Source organism: Dipodomys merriami, unplaced genomic scaffold (assembly GCF_024711535.1).
Source record: "Dipodomys merriami isolate MVZ:Mamm:240054 unplaced genomic scaffold, mDipMer1.0.p SCAF_2066, whole genome shotgun sequence".
Taxonomy (NCBI): Eukaryota; Metazoa; Chordata; class Mammalia; order Rodentia; family Heteromyidae; genus Dipodomys; species Dipodomys merriami.
This window is the reverse complement of record NW_027203456.1, coordinates 60,848-76,387: the sequence shown is the minus strand read 5'-3', so window position 1 is coordinate 76,387 and position 15,540 is coordinate 60,848. Positions and strand designations below refer to the sequence as shown.

Genomic DNA, 15,540 nt, shown 5'->3' with positions numbered 1-15,540 from the left:
CCAAAGGGTCACACCAGTAATCCTAGCTACTCATACTCAGGAGACTGAGTTCTGCGGATCACAGTTTGATGCAAGGAAGGAAAGTCCAAGAAACATAATAAACTACTCAGAAAAAGCTGGAAGTGGTGCTGTGGCTGAAGTGGTGAGCAAAAGTAGCTCAGGGACAGAGCCCAGGCAGAAGAGTTTAAGCCCAAAGGCTGGCAAAAAGGAACAAAGAAAAAAAGAAAGTGAGTAATTAAGCTGTGGTTCAAGGTATGAAGCCTGCTAACCTGGAGAAAAAAGGTAAAAAATGTAAACAAAAATATTAAAAAATTATTCCCAGAACCACATGCTCCAGTGCACTTTTCCCTACATCCTTAGTGTGCAGACAACCAGGCCAATGCCCCTGCTATATCCTGTATCTCAATGCCAAAAATTTCAATTATTTGAAAACTGCCTTCCGAGAATTGCCACATAGGGACCACATTGAGAATTATTGACCTCAAAAATATTTATTAACATGATTTCTTTTATTCTTGTGATTTTTCTATGTCCTTCTCATCATTACTTCCCTAGCACCTAGCAAATTAACTAGAATAAAAATATAGAGACATATCTGCTTATTGAACATCTACATGTATATTTGGGATAATAAGTTGGTTTATATGGGGTCATCAACACTGAGCATTTTTTACAATGAGCCTCATACTTTGTAAAAAACAAAAACAAATAACACATTTAACCCTCAAGAACTCTACATTTGCCAGTCAGCTGTCACTCATACCTGTCATCCTAGCTACTAAAGGGAAGCAGGTGCTTGTGTTGTTCAAAAATAGTAATGTTGGAAGTGGCGCTGTAGCTCAAGTGGTAGAGCGCTCGCCTTGAGCTGAAGGGCTAAGGGACAGCGCCCAGGCCCAGAGTTCAAGCCCCACGGCCGACAAAAAAAAAAAAAAAAAAGTAATGTTACAAAGATAAGGAAAAGCCGAGAAATTATTATAGACTAAAGGAGATCAAGTATACACAACTATATATAATTCATGATTATGTACTGGTATTAGTACTGGAGAAAAAAAATGACAGGGACAGAATTGAGCCAATTGGCAAGACTGAAATATAGACAAAGATTAAGCAAAAGTATGGCATTGTGATTAATTTACTGAAGCCGGTAATTACTGTGGCTATGTAATAACGGGACATTTTTATCCTGAGGAGAGCAAGATTAAAATATGTAGGAATAGAGGACTATGATATATACAAGTTAATCTCAAATGTATGTCCACAAAGAGAACATACACACAAATAAGTGATTAAGCGAATGAAGGAAAATGTTAACTATAGTGAATTTTCATAAAAAGCACACAAATACTGTTTATATTCTTTTTATGACTTTTCTTCAATTTGACCATTTTTAAACAATACTAGATTGAATAGTGAAGAGATGCACTTGAACTGCAGAAGATGAGTTTCCGACGAGTGTTCTATGAGGGTTTCATGGAGAATGCAAATATTAGGGGATAAGAATAAAAGATCAAGTGTTACCATATGAAAAATTATGGAAATCCAAACATTCAGACTATAACAATAAAGTACCAAGAGTAAGTTCACAGACAGAAAATAACTCAGGACTACTGTGGGTTGAGGGAAGGCAAGAGGCATGAATGGCTTAATGGCCCAAAATTTTTGTTGAGGATGATGGATATGTTTGGGACAAGATAAAGGTGATGGTTCTACAATACTGGAAATGTAATGAAAGTCACTGAATTGTGGTTATAATAATAAATTTATTACTATTCCCCTATAAAGAAAAACAATCATCCCATTTTAGAGGCTACTGTTTCCAGGAAACTCTCTGACATTATATACTCACAGGAAACTGTACTCTTTCTTTCTTACATTCATATATTTATTGTTTTTTTTTTTTTTTAGGTAAAACCCTGCTAGCACAGGCCAGCCTGGAACTTGCAATTCTGCTACTTTGTTGCTTGAGGAATGTCTTTCTTCTACCCAAGACATTCCATAACAAAATTTATTTTCTAATAACAACAACAAACAAAAAGATCAAGTATTAAGGTCCTTACCCTAGGACTTAGGAGCAAACAGGACATCCTGATTATATCAGTTCCCTCTGTCCAGAGAGCATTGTGTGCCTGGGGCTTACTGGTTTACAGAATGTCTCCTGAGCCTGGGAAAGACAGGCATAAAAGGAAAAAGCATCCCAAGTCCTGTGCATGAGCAGGCAATGGAATATATGTTGTATTAAATATTTCTTTGGATATAGAACCTCCCTGCCCACTCTGACCTTGGATATGCACATAGTTCACAAGTCACCAACAAAGAGCAAGGCTTTTGCTCTTACTTCCATATTGTAAATGGTTACTATCTCAGTTTTTATTCACTGAAGTGTCACAAATAAATGAATCACAATCACCAAGAAGTAATAACTTACCCTGGCCAGTTTGTCTGGTTTGCAGGAGATGTGTTGGGAAAAACATCTCTGTTATCTCTTCAGAAAAATCTTCATCCCCTGAAAAAAACAAAGTTTTACATGAAAAACATTCCAGAAAAACTGCTGAGGATCACAAGAAAGGTGAGAAGGAAGAGGAGTGAAGGCAGCAGAAGTATGCATAACAATTTAATGAGCATGGAATATGAGTGCTTATAGAATTTTTTCCTTTCCTTCTCAAGTTTTTATGATGCATTGTTATCATTATCCATTCTTTCACTATTAAACTTAAATGTCCAATTAAGACAAACATTTCTGAGACTTTTCTTCCACCACTGGTTAAGCTGAAGCTACAGGCGTTAGGGATAATAATAATCACTCGGCCTTCTGAGATTTCTGGGCAGACTTTGTGGCCTTGCCAGCTCCTGCAGACTTCTTGTCCACATCTTTGATGCCACACACAGCAACTGTCTCCTATCACAAACAGCAAGATGACCCAAAGGAGGATAGTCAGAGAAGCTCTCCACATACACAAGGCTTGCTGGAACCATATGAACCATGACAGCATCACTAGACTTCAGGAATTTAGGACTAGCTTCCAACTTCTTACACGATCTCTTTTCAAGTTTCTCTTTCCAGTCAGTAAACTTGCAAGCAATTTACGCTGAATGACAATCCAGGACAGAGGCATATTTAGCACTGATTTGGCCTGGATGCTTCAGGAAGGTCACCTGAGCAGTGAAGCTAAATGTTTCCTTGGGTGAATCATTCTTGTTGTCATCACCCACGTTGCCACCCCAAACATCTTTGGGTGACATGCTTATAGAATTTTTTTGTGCATAGTATGTCGATAGATGTTCTTAATGGGCTTATAAGAGAGGTGGGCATTATCACACTTTGGCAATAAAGATAATGAAGGCTGGAAGAGGTCAAGAATTTCCACAAGATTTCTTAGCAAAGGTTAGGAGTTAAACCTTGGCCTCCACTCTCAATGCTCTTTGCGTCACATTACAGAAGAATGAATGGAGAGTATGAAGCAGATATTGTATAAAGTAAATGGAATTCAGGGCTGGGAATGTGGCTTAGTAGTAGAGTGTTTGCCTAGCATGCATGAAGCCCTGAGTTTGATTCCTCAGTACCACACAAACAGAAAGAGACAGAAGTGACCCTGTGGCACAAATGGTAGAGCACTAGCCTTCAGCACAAAGAGGCTCAGGGACAGAACCCAGGCCCTGAGTTCAAGCCCCAGAACGAGAAAAAAAGAAAAGAAAAAGAATTTAAAAAATGGAATTCAAGTTATGGGAAGAGTTTCAGGCAGAGAAAATGAGTGCCAAGATTAGGTGGTGAAAGCATAGCAGGAAGTTTAGTATGATCACAGCATTTAATGTAAACAAAGGAAAAAAGCAACAAAGTAGGATCCAGCAAAGACTGGGCCTTTACACCCTGGTAAGATTTCAAAGTTTCTAACAAAGAGATGAGGAACCACTGAATGATGTTTAGAACAGAGACAAGTAAGATCAAATTTAAATCAAAGGAAGATCATTTTAGTGGCTGAGTAGAGAACTGATCAGCACTAATCTAGGAACAAAAAAGGAAGTAAAATTGAGGGAATAATCCATGATTCAAGTGAGCAAGGTGATGTTTAAATCAGCGGGAGAAAGGATTAATGTTGGAAGGGTGCTAAGGAAAATGTTATCTTGATGATGGGAAAACAGAACACCTCACTGAAGAAACATGTAAACATATGGGTAAGTCAAGAGCAAACTGTAATCAAGACAGCCAAACATACTGTCAGGAAATATTCCTTCTCTCTTTACACACCTAAATCCTATCCATTAACTCACTTTGAGACCAGCCTAAGGTTTTAGCCTTTAGAATCTATATATTTCTTAATCAGCAGTGTATAGCTTCAAGGGCAAATTGTTACTGCTTTATCTGACCATTGTCCCCAAAATTTCCCGCGATTGGCGGGAAGAATGTATCATAGCTCATTTGTGCCTCTCACTTGGCATTTAAGAGAAAGAATTAAAATGACTTAGCAATCCCAAGTATAAGATGGATTGTGAAGGTGATCTCATTAATACCATCCTTACCAATGTAACTCATTTAAGCAACATTTAACTATATCCTAATATGAATAAAAATCTAAAACCTGACTCGTAGGGTCATCCAACTAAATCCTACTGGGTGCAAGAAATTAATCTGAAAACATAATGACATACCTATATCACAAAATATTGACAAAATGATCCAATAGCATGCAGAATTTTTTTCACTTATATTTATCTCATTCTGTTCTAAAAAATTATTTAGTGTATACTTAAAATGTAAATAATATTCCAATATATACATTTAATTTACAATGTTCAGATATACAATGTATTATGTTTGAGTGTTAATAAACTTATTTTTTGGTAAGTGTTGTGAACAAAATGAGGCAGGTCACTGCTGTGGCTCATGCCTGTAAACCTAGCTATTTGGGAAGTTGAGAATGGAGGATTATAATTTGAGGTCAGCCTTGGCAGCACAGTTTGTGAGATCCCTTCTCAGCCATAGCCTGTTACATTAGTATGTGCTCATCCTCCAACACTAATGTGAGAGTCCAAAATTAAGAGGATTTCAGTTCCAGCCCAGCCTGGGCAGAAAATTTTAGGAGATTCCATCTCAACAGAGAGGCTGGACACAGTGGCAAGTGTCTGTGATTCTAACAATGAAAGGAAGACTGAAATCGGTAATTGTAGTTCAGGCATGTATCCAGGCAGGAAACCATACTCTCCCTGAAAACAGTCAAGGGAAAGCAGGGCCCAAGGCATGGCTCTGTGGTAGAGTGTCTGCTTACTAAGTTTGAGTGAGCTGAGCTCAAACCCCAGTACCATCATAACAAAGGAAAACAATGGTGGAAGATCACTACCAAATACTTTCCACAGAATTAAGTATATATTGGGCAGGAGTGTGGCCCAATATTAGGTAGGGGTATAACTCCATGGTAGAGTACTTGCCAGAGGCTTGGTGACTGGCATTGAGATGAGGAGAAGTTGCATCAAAAGTATGTAGGATGGTGCTGGTGGCTCACGACAATAATCAGCTACTCAGGAGGCTGAGACCTGGAGGATGGACGTTTAAAGCCAGCCAGGCAGAAAATTCTGTTTAGATCTATCTCGACTTAGCAAGAAAAAGACAGACTGGTGTCGTGGTTCAGATTAGTAAGACATCAGCTGAGTTCAAGCTGTGGTCCTGGCACCAAAAACAACAATAACAAAATAAATAAATAAAGGAATAAAGTGTGGGCTTTGGAGGGACTTTGGAGAAAGGCAGGACTCTCCCAAAATCGGAAGACATATTCTTAGGCAAAGGGATGGCAAGGACCAAGAATGCTGATAGAAAAAGATGACCAACACTACCACAACAGCAGGTTCCTACCTTTATCCCCGTCAGCTACTTCCATTTTTTCAGTACTTCATTGAGATATCATTAAATGCCAACATCACTGCTGAATTCTCAACAAATATCACTGAGGAGGGCTGGCAAAGAGTGAGAGGAGTTGGGCAGGAGTCTCTTTTCAGAGTCATTTCTGGTGAACATATTAGACAAAAATCCAACTGTTTAGAAAATCCCTCAGAGTCCTCTGAATGGTATTTAAAGTTCAAGATTCCCATTCCTACACCAAACAGATGCTGATTACATGAACAAATGCAGTTAATTGCAGAAAAAATTTTATAAATAACACAACTGTCATATTGAGGAGTAATTAGAAAGAATGCAACTATCTAAACACATCACAATGGCTTTATGTGTTTCCTAAGTTAAGACTTCTAAAAAGCAGATTTTTTAATCTTTTATATCTTTGGAATCATTAAAATAATTACCATCGCTTGCTTATGACTATTATGCCACTTATTGAATACATTATTTCATTTTTGTTTTGTTTTGTTTTGTTTTTGCCAGTCTTGGGGTCTGAACTCTGGGCCTGGGCACTGTCTCTCAGCTCTTCAGCTCTTCAGCTCAAGGCTAGTGCTCTACCACTTGAGCCACAGTGCCACTTCTGGCTTTTTCTGCTTATGTGGTACTGAGGAATCGAACCCAAGGCCTCATGCATGCAAGGCAAGCACTCTACCACTGAGACACCTTCCCAGCCTCTGAATAAAGTATTTAATTTAGTACTTATTTTAACAACCTGTAAGGAATTAGATTGGGTTACCTTACAGATGAGAAAAGAGTTCAGGATCGCAGGTCACATGGCTTTAGTAAAAGACAGATCTTCATTTTGACTCAGTGGATAACTCCAAAGCCCATCATAGTTAACTGCCATCTCAATACTATGTTCAAAAAATCTTTTTTCCTTTTTTTGTGCAAGTCCTAGGGCATGAACTCAGGGCGTGGGTGCTGTCCCTGAGCTTCTTCAGCTCAAATCTAACACTCTATCACTTGAGCTACAGCTCCACTTTGGGCTTTTGATAGTTACCTGGGGATCAGAGTCTCACAGACTTTGCTGGTGAGCTGGCTTTAAACCCAGATCCGGCGTCTCAGTTTCCTGAGTATCTAGGTTTACAGGTGTGAGCCACCAGTACCTGGTCAGAAAACATTTTATAAAAAGGAATCAAGCTTTTACATAGACTAAGGAATCATTTATTAGTAAGATGTTATACAATTGTCTAGTCTGACAACAAACAAAAAAGAAAATGTCCCAGTCTGCATAAAATCCATACTAAAGGAGTAAGAAAAGTTTCTCACTGAGAAATATTCGCTTTGTAGAAAACTTGAAGACTAGTTATTTTACAGTTGATGAGAAATAGAAAAAAATCAAATGAGGTTTAGAGATATTAGTGGCAAGCACACTGACAGTTCAAAGAAGTAAAACAGAGAGCCATCTTTAAAAGCACTGACATGTGGAAAATTTTAATTTGGCAGCTCTCAAACTTGCTAGTCTCAGGACCTCCTAATACTCTTAAATTTTGAGAGCTCCCAAAGAGCTAATTAAACAGGTAAGGTGGCTCAGTGGTAGAGTGCTTGCCTTGCATGCATGAGGTCCTGGGTTCGATTCCTCGGCACCACATAAGTAGAAAAAGCCAGAGGTGGCACTGTGGCTCAAGTGATAGAGCGCTAGCCTTGAGCTGAAGAGCTGAGGGACAGTGCCCAGACCCAGAGTTTAGGCCCCAGAACTGACAAAAAAAAATGTAAGTAGAGCCAGGAACTGGTGGCTCTCACCAGTAATCCTAGCTACACACTCAGGAGACTGAGATCTATAGATTGCTATTAAAAGGTAGCTGGAGCAGGAAAGTCAATGAGATTCTTATCTCCAATAAACTACTCAGAAAACAAAACAAATCAAAACAAAACAAACCCAGAAGTACAACTATAACTCAAGTGGTAGAGTGCAGCTCAGAATCAATGCCTAAGTGCTGAATTCAAGCCCCAGGACTGGCACAAAAATAAATAAATTAAATAAAAAATAGGGTATACACATGCATTCGCATGTGCATGCACACACACGAGAGAAACAGACAGATATATTAAAAAGTAGAACTCAGCTAATGAGCAAAGCATCAGGTATTGAGTCCTAGTTTCACAAGCCAAACAAAAGAAAATTTAGAACTCAAGTGCTTATGGTAGTTTTGTAAACTTAAGAACAAAAACACTGGGGATGGGAAGGTGGCTCAGTGGTAGAGTGTTTGTCTTGTATGCATGAGGCCTTGAGTTCAATTACTGAGCACCACATAAGCAGAAAAAGTTGTAAGTGGCGCTGTGGCTCAAGTGGTAGGACACTAGCACTGAGCTAAAGAGCTGAGGGTCAGCACCCAAGCCCAGAGTTCACTCCCCACAACTCACCAAAAAGAAAGAAAAAGAAAGAAAAGAAACACTACTTATTAATATACGCTTATTGAAAAAAACTGTATTTTCCAAAAAAGGTAAAATTTCAGCAGAATAGACCCATTGTTTTACATCTTTAATAAATCACTTCATCCTTTAGCCTAATGAAAGACACCTGTATTCTCTCATCTGCTTTTATACTGTCTGTTGGGTTATGTTGTTTCAAGTATATGCAGAAAATCTACCTTACAAAGTCACTTAGTTAGGAAAGGAAGAAGTATTTTAGTTGCCTTCTCAGATTATCAATAAAGCTAATGCTGGCATACTCCTTAATATTACACTAAAACTCAACTAGTGGTCATCTCTTAAAATTTAGTTGTAATGAGATACATAGCAATGAGCCTGAAGCTATACCATAAGATTTTCTGCTTGGATGTATTAAATTAAAATCAGTTAGTCTTTTCTTTTCTTTTGCCTGTACATGATTTGCTAACATCACACATTAAATAATGGGAAAATACTCACACTGAGTCACACAAATCTTCCAAATGCTGACCAACTGTCCTGAAATCAATGAATATAGCTGTTATTATCAACACAGATTTCATCAGCATAGTCTGTAAACAGCACTGGGAAGCTACAAAGCTCAACAGAGCAATAAATACATTCTATAAAATTGAAACTTAGTTTGAATGTGTATCATGACTCATACATCGTTGCTTTTCTTGTCGTAAAGGCTCATTTCATTCACTTTTAAGAAATGTTCACCAAATAAAATTCTAGTCTCTATGACCACTTGTATACTTCAGAGTGAAAATGTCATTCCATGGCAAAGTAAATAGTTCATTTAAACACTACAAAAGGGCTAGGCACTGGTGGCTCATGCTTGTAATCCAAGCTACTCAGGAAATTAAGATCTAAGGATCATGGTTCAAAGCCAGCTCAGGCAGAAAAGTCTGTGAGACTCTTATCTCCAATGAACTACTCAGAAGAAGCCAGAAGTGGTGCAGTGGTTCAAGTGGTAGAGCACTACCCATGAGAAAAAAAGCTTAGGGCAACATCCAAGCCCTGAGTTCAAATTCTAGGACCAGCTTAAAACTGAATTCATTGGATTCCACTTTCTTAAAATAGCCAATTAGCAGAGAATATGTCTTAGAAATATATCTAATTAAATGTTAAAATAAAACAACCCTTAAGATTCATTTGTCCAGAAATTACATTTTATACTAACTGCCACATTACCTTATTACTATAAAAAATGAGCAGTTTCAACATTCATATTTTCTAAGAGATACAGGCTTTAAATTGTGGAGGCAGGGAGGGGGAAGAGTGTCACTCATGTTTTAGGTACTACCACCTTTTCTGCCTCAATTCAAGATGGGATTAAGGATCCCACAAGTCATGAGGCACAAATGAAGTATCTAGAGATATAAAGAAACATCAGCCAAACTGAGGACAAACTCTGAAAAGAGCAATCTTTAACTGTACTCACTGGTATGAACAATATCAGTATGAGGGATGCTAAGAGGAGTCTGACAGGGGAAAAAAAAAAGAAGACATAAGCAAGAGGCTGATGTGTCTGAACACCTAGATGGGGGAAAGTTGCAAAAAGAATTCTACATGAAAATTCTCACTGCAAAAAAGAGAGAGATGCAGGGTACCAGTGGCTATCCTTGTCAGACTGCTACTCAGGCAGCTGAGATCTGGGGATCATAGTTGGAAGCCAGCCTAGGAAGAAAACTCCATGAGACTCCTATCTCTAATCACAAAAAAAACTGGAAGTAGAGGTGTGGCTCAAGTCCTTAAAGGTCTAACTTCAAGCAAAGAAGGTCAGGGACAGCAAGCAGACCTTGAGTTCAAGCCCCAGGACCAGCACAGGCATTGTGCATGCACACACACAAACACACAAATTACTCTAGTAATAATAAATAATCTAGTAATAATAATAATATTAATAATAATAATAAATACCGCAGTAATAATAAAGACTCTAGTAATAATAAATACATTGCATCTTCCCACTCTGATTATGAATTTTCATATTACCTTTTTTCTCTTCTTTTTCTTCCTCACAAAATTCTGCTAGGGAAAATGCTTCTGAGTTGTTCTAATTCAAATATTAGAGCCTCTAATTCTTCTCCACTCAGAGAATTAAGGAAAGATTTCACCTGAATGAAAATAATAAAATATTGTGTAAATATTAATGAAAAAATCTCATAAGGAGGAAAGACTGAAGAGCTCATGCCAGCACAGCTCTGTGTGTGTGTGTGTGTGTGTGTGTGTGTGTGTGTGTGTGTGTGTGTGTATGTGTGTGTGTGTGTGTTTGTGTTGGTCCTAGGGCTTGAACTCAAGGCCTGGGCGCTTAGCTTTTTTTTTTTAATTTTATTTTATTTTATTTGTGAACATACTGTACAGAGGAGTTACAGTTACATGGGCAGGATAATGCATACATTTCTTACCAAGAATTGCAGCCTCCTCCTTTGTTTACCCTTCACATCCCTTCCCAGCCTCACCGCTCCCCCCAATCCCAATCCTTCTCCTTCCCCCCCCCTTCCCCCACCTCCCTGCACCAATGTTGTAAAACTCGTTTTGAACATGACAACTTGTACTTCTCATTGTTGCAACAGGTCCACCTGTATCCTTAAACAACTGGTTTTCCCCCATCTCCTACACAAGTTATACTGACATCAAATATAGTGAAAGTAGGGGTTATATTGTGGGGGAGGTACATACAAACCAACAAAGGGATAATCTTATAAATGCATTAGAAACACATGCATGAAAGAAAAAAACATTAAAATACACATCTAAGGGTTCATTTTCCTGACATCACATTATCTGACCTTTTCCGCTTGACTCATACATATACTAGATATTACAAATAAGGGAAACCTTGGGACCTATGTTTGTTTGGGCCTGGCTTACTTCACTTAATATAATGTTTTCCAAGTTTTTCCATTTCCAAACAAATGGGGCAATGTCATTCTTTCTGATGGAGGCCTAGAATTCCATTGTTTATATATACCACATTTTTTTTTAAATTGTATTTTATTTTATTTGAGAACATACTGTACAAAGGGGCTACAATTGCATGGGCAGGATAATGGATACATTTCTTACCAAGCATTGCAGCCTCCTCCTTTGTTTACCCTTCACTTCCCTTCCCCGCCTCCCCCCTCCCCCCACCCAATTTTACCCCCCTCCCCCCACCCAATTATACCCCCCTCCCCCCCCCCACACCGGCATTGTAAAGCTTGTTTTGACATGACATTTTGTACTTCTCATTGTTGCAACAGGTCCACCTGAATCCTTAAACGACTTGTTTGTCCCCATCTACTCCACATGTTATACTGACATCAAATATAGTGAAAACGGGGGTTACACTGTGAGGGAGGGACATACAAAGCAACAAAGAAATAATCTTATAAATGCATTAGAAATACATGCATGAAAGAAACGAAAACATTAAAATACATATTTAAGGGTTCATTTTCCTAGCATCACATTATCTGACCTTTTCCGCTTGACTCATACCTATACTAGATATTGCAAATAAGGGAAACCATGGGACCTATGCTTCTTTGGGCCTGGCTTACTTCACTTAATATAATTTTTTCCAAACCTTTCCATTTCCTAACAAATGGGGAAATGTCATTCTTTCTGATGGAGGCATAGAATTCCATTGTGATATATACCACATTTTTTTGATCCATTCATCTACTGAGGGGCATCTGGGTTGGTTCCATATCTTAGCTATGGTAAATAATGCTGCAATAAACATAGTTGTGCTGGTAGCTTTAGTGTGGTCTTGTTTGTAAACATTTGGGTAAATGCCCAAAAGTGGGATTGCTGGGTCATCGGGGAGTTCTATGTGAAGTCTTTTGAGGAACCTCCATACTGCTTTCCAAAGTGGTTGATCAAGTTTACATTCCCACCAACAATGAAGTAAGGTTCCTTTCTGTCCACATCCCCTCCAGCATCTGTTGTTGTTAGAGTTCTTGCTTTTTGCCGTTCTAACTGGAGTGAGGTGATATCTCAATGTTGTTTTGATTTGCATTTCTTTTATGGCTAGGGATGTTGAACATTTCTTCATGTGTCTCTTGGCCATCCTTCTTACTTCTTCAGAGAAGTTTCTCTTTAAGTCTTTCACTGGGTGCTTAGCTTTTGTGCTCAAATCTAGCACTCCATTATTTGAACCACAGCACAACTTCCAGCTTTTTGGTGGTTAATTGGAGATAAAAGTCTCACAGACACTCTTATCTGAGCTGGCTTCCCACCATAATCATCAGATTTCATTCTCCTAAATAGCTAGGATTACAGTACCCAGTTCTAATTTTTTTTTTATCCCTGAGGCTCTTTGTTCTCAAGGATAGCGATATACACTTGGAGCTACAGGACTACTTCCAGCTTTCTGAGTTATTTATCAAAATTAACCTGTCTGGTCTGGCTTTCAATGAACCTCAGATCTCAGCCTCCTGAGCTAGGATTAGAGCCAGAACTAATTTTTTTAATAACCGTAACACTAAAGGGTAGATATTATAGGAAAATAGATAAAATTTGTATTTCCAAAATTATTATAGGTCAAAAGATAAATGAAAGTTATCAGTGTGTAAGCATGACTTCCAAGCCCAGGCAGGAAAAGTCATGAAACTCTTATCTCCAATAAACCACCAGAAAAAATAATGAAAGTGTTGCTGTGGTTCAAGTGGTAAGTGCCTGCCTTGGGCTGAAGAGCTGAGGCACAGCACCCAGGCCCAGAGTATAAGCCCCAAGACCAACATAGAAAGAAGAAGAAGAAGAAAGAAGAAGAAGAAGAAGAAGAAGAAGAAGAAGAAGAAGAAGAAGAAGAAGAAGAAGAAGAAGAAGAAGAAGAAGAAGAAGAAGAAGAAGAAGAAGAAGAAGAAAGAAGAAGAAGAAGGAGAAGAAGGAGAAGAAGGAGAAGAAGGAGAAGAAGAAGGAGAAGAAGAAGGAGAAGAAGAAGGAGAAGTAGAAGAAGAAGTAGAAGAAGTAGAAGAAGGAGAAGAAGGAGAAGAAGGAGAAGAAGGAGAAGAAGAAGAAGAAGAAGAAGAAGAAGAAGAAGAAGAAGAAGAAGAAGAAGAAGAAGAAGAAGAAGAAGAAGAAGAAGAAGAAGAAGAAGAAGAAGAAGAAGAAGAAGAAGAAGAAGGAGAAGAAGGAGAAGAAGGAGAAGAAGGAGAAGAAGGAGAAGAAGAAGGAGAAGAAGAAGGAGAAGAAGAAGAAGAAGTAGAAGAAGAAGTAGAAGAAGTAGAAGAAGGAGAAGAAGGAGAAGAAGGAGAAGAAGGAGAAGAAGAAGAAGAAGAAGAAGAAGAAGAAGAAGAAGAAGAAGAAGAAGAAGAAGGAGAAGAAGGAGAAGAAGGAGAAGAAGGAGAAGAAGGAGAAGAAGGAGAAGAAGGAGAAGAAGGAGAAGGAGAAGAAGGAGAAGAAGGAGAAGAAGGAGAAGAAGGAGAAGAAGGAGAAGAAGGAGAAGAAGGAGAAGAAGGAGAAGAAGGAGAAGAAGGAGAAGAAGGAGAAGAAGGAGAAGAAGAAGAAGAAGAAGAAGAAGAAGAAGAAGAAGAAGAAGAAGAAGAAGAAGAAGAAGAAGAAGAAGAAGAAGAAGAAGAAGAAGAAGAAGAAGAAGAAGAAGAAGAAGGAGAAGAAGGAGAAGAAGGAGAAGAAGGAGAAGAAGGAGAAGAAGGAGAAGAAGGAGAAGAAGGAGAAGAAGGAGAAGAAGAAGGAGAAGAAGAAGGAGAAGAAGAAGGAGAAGAAGAAGGAGAAGAAGAAGGAGAAGAAGAAGGAGAAGTAGAAGAATAGAAGAAGAAGTAGAAGAAGTAGAAGAAGGAGAAGAAGGAGAAGAAGGAGAAGAAGGAGAAGAAGGAGAAGAAGGAGAAGAAGAAGAAGAAGAAGAAGGAGGGGAGGAGGAGGAGAGGAGGAGGAGGAGGAGGAGGAGGAGGAGGAGGAGGAGGAGGAGGAGGAGGAGGAGGAGGAGGAGGAGGAGGAGAAGGAGGAAGGAGGAGAAGGAGGGAGGAGGAGGAGGAGGAGGAGGAGGAGGAGGAGGAGGAGGAGGAGAGGAGGAGGAGGAGGAGAAGGAGGAGGAGGAGGAGGAGGAGGAGGAGGAGGAGGAGGAGGAGAAGAAGGAGAAGGAGGAGGAGGAGGAGGAGGAGGAGGAGGAGGAGGAGGAGGAGGAGGAGAAGGAGGAGGAGGAGGAGGAGGAGGAGGAGGAGGAGAAGGAGAAGGAGAAGGAGAAGGAGAAGAAGAAAGAAGAAGAAGAAGAAGAAGAAGAAAGAAGAAGAAGAAGAAGAAGAAGAAGAAGAAGAAGAAGAAGAAGAAGAAGAAGAAGAAGAAGAAGAAGAAGAAGAAGAAGAAGAAGAAGAAGAAGAAGAAGAAGAAGAAGAAAGAAAAGAAAAGATTGGCTTAGATTATCAGAGTAGATGAACTAACAGGAAATTATATACAAATTAGCAGCTATAACAGGCTTTTTGACAGCTAAAAACCCATGACACTGGAGAAAAAAAAACAGAAAATGAAAGACTAAGGTGAAAGAAAAGGATATCTGATACTAAGACCTCTGTTCTTTTTCTTTTTGCTTATGTGGTGCTGAGGAATCGAACCCAGGGCCTCAGGCATGCAAGGCAAGCACTCTACCACTGAGCCACCTTCCCAGCCCTGACCTTTTTCTATAATTTTAAGAGAAATAACATTTGACTTATTCACTATTTCTAACAATTAAACAGTAGGGGGTATTTTTCTTCTATTTTAAGATTTCCAGCGACCCACATCTCCTTCAGAGACATATTTCATAGTCCAAATATACATAGTGAAAAGAAACCATGCAACGTTTTTTCTTTGAAGACTCTTTTCAGCTGGGAATTTGGGAATGGAATTACCTTTATTTCACTTTCTTGGGAAAGCATCGCCAGAACTTCTAGATGTTCTTGAAGTTCATCAAAGGGTAGCTTACAATGAGTTTTCTTGTCTGTTTCCATGGCTACCTCATTGGAGGTCCTTAGCTCTTCTTTTTCCTTGGCCTCTTACTGTAAAACCTAAAAAGAGATGGAAGCATAGATACAGCAAATAATAAGAGCTCAAGGGAAAGTTTTTAAGAGTGGAGAGAAGCAAAGCTAAGTTCCAGTATAAAGTACTACCCTTCATTCTTGAACAGCAAATCAAATTCACTAAGGATCAAGGATCAGGAGCTGCACAGAAAAAAAAGAAGCTAAACAAAATTTGATGCTAGGTAGCAACACCTAAGGAGCCACATGCATTTCCAAAAGTGGTTTCAACAGTAACCTAGTAAGTAATCTTGATAGTGCTCA

General features: G+C 38.9%; 1 long non-coding RNA gene across 2 annotated transcripts; it reads right to left on the bottom strand.

The window, feature by feature from the left end:
- Positions 1-2,086: 2,086 nt before the first annotated feature.
- Positions 2,087-15,182, bottom strand: LOC138833408 (uncharacterized). Of its 2 annotated transcripts, XR_011373879.1 has the most exons (5): positions 15,112-15,182; positions 8,756-8,794; positions 5,843-5,993; positions 2,426-2,503; positions 2,087-2,161 (listed from the first exon to the last, which is right to left on the bottom strand). It is a non-coding gene; the product is annotated as an uncharacterized lncRNA (long non-coding RNA). The 2 variants fall into 2 exon arrangements; XR_011373880.1 differs by lacking the exons at positions 2,087-2,161; positions 2,426-2,503 and adding an exon at positions 5,585-5,656.
- Positions 15,183-15,540: the final 358 nt, after the last annotated feature.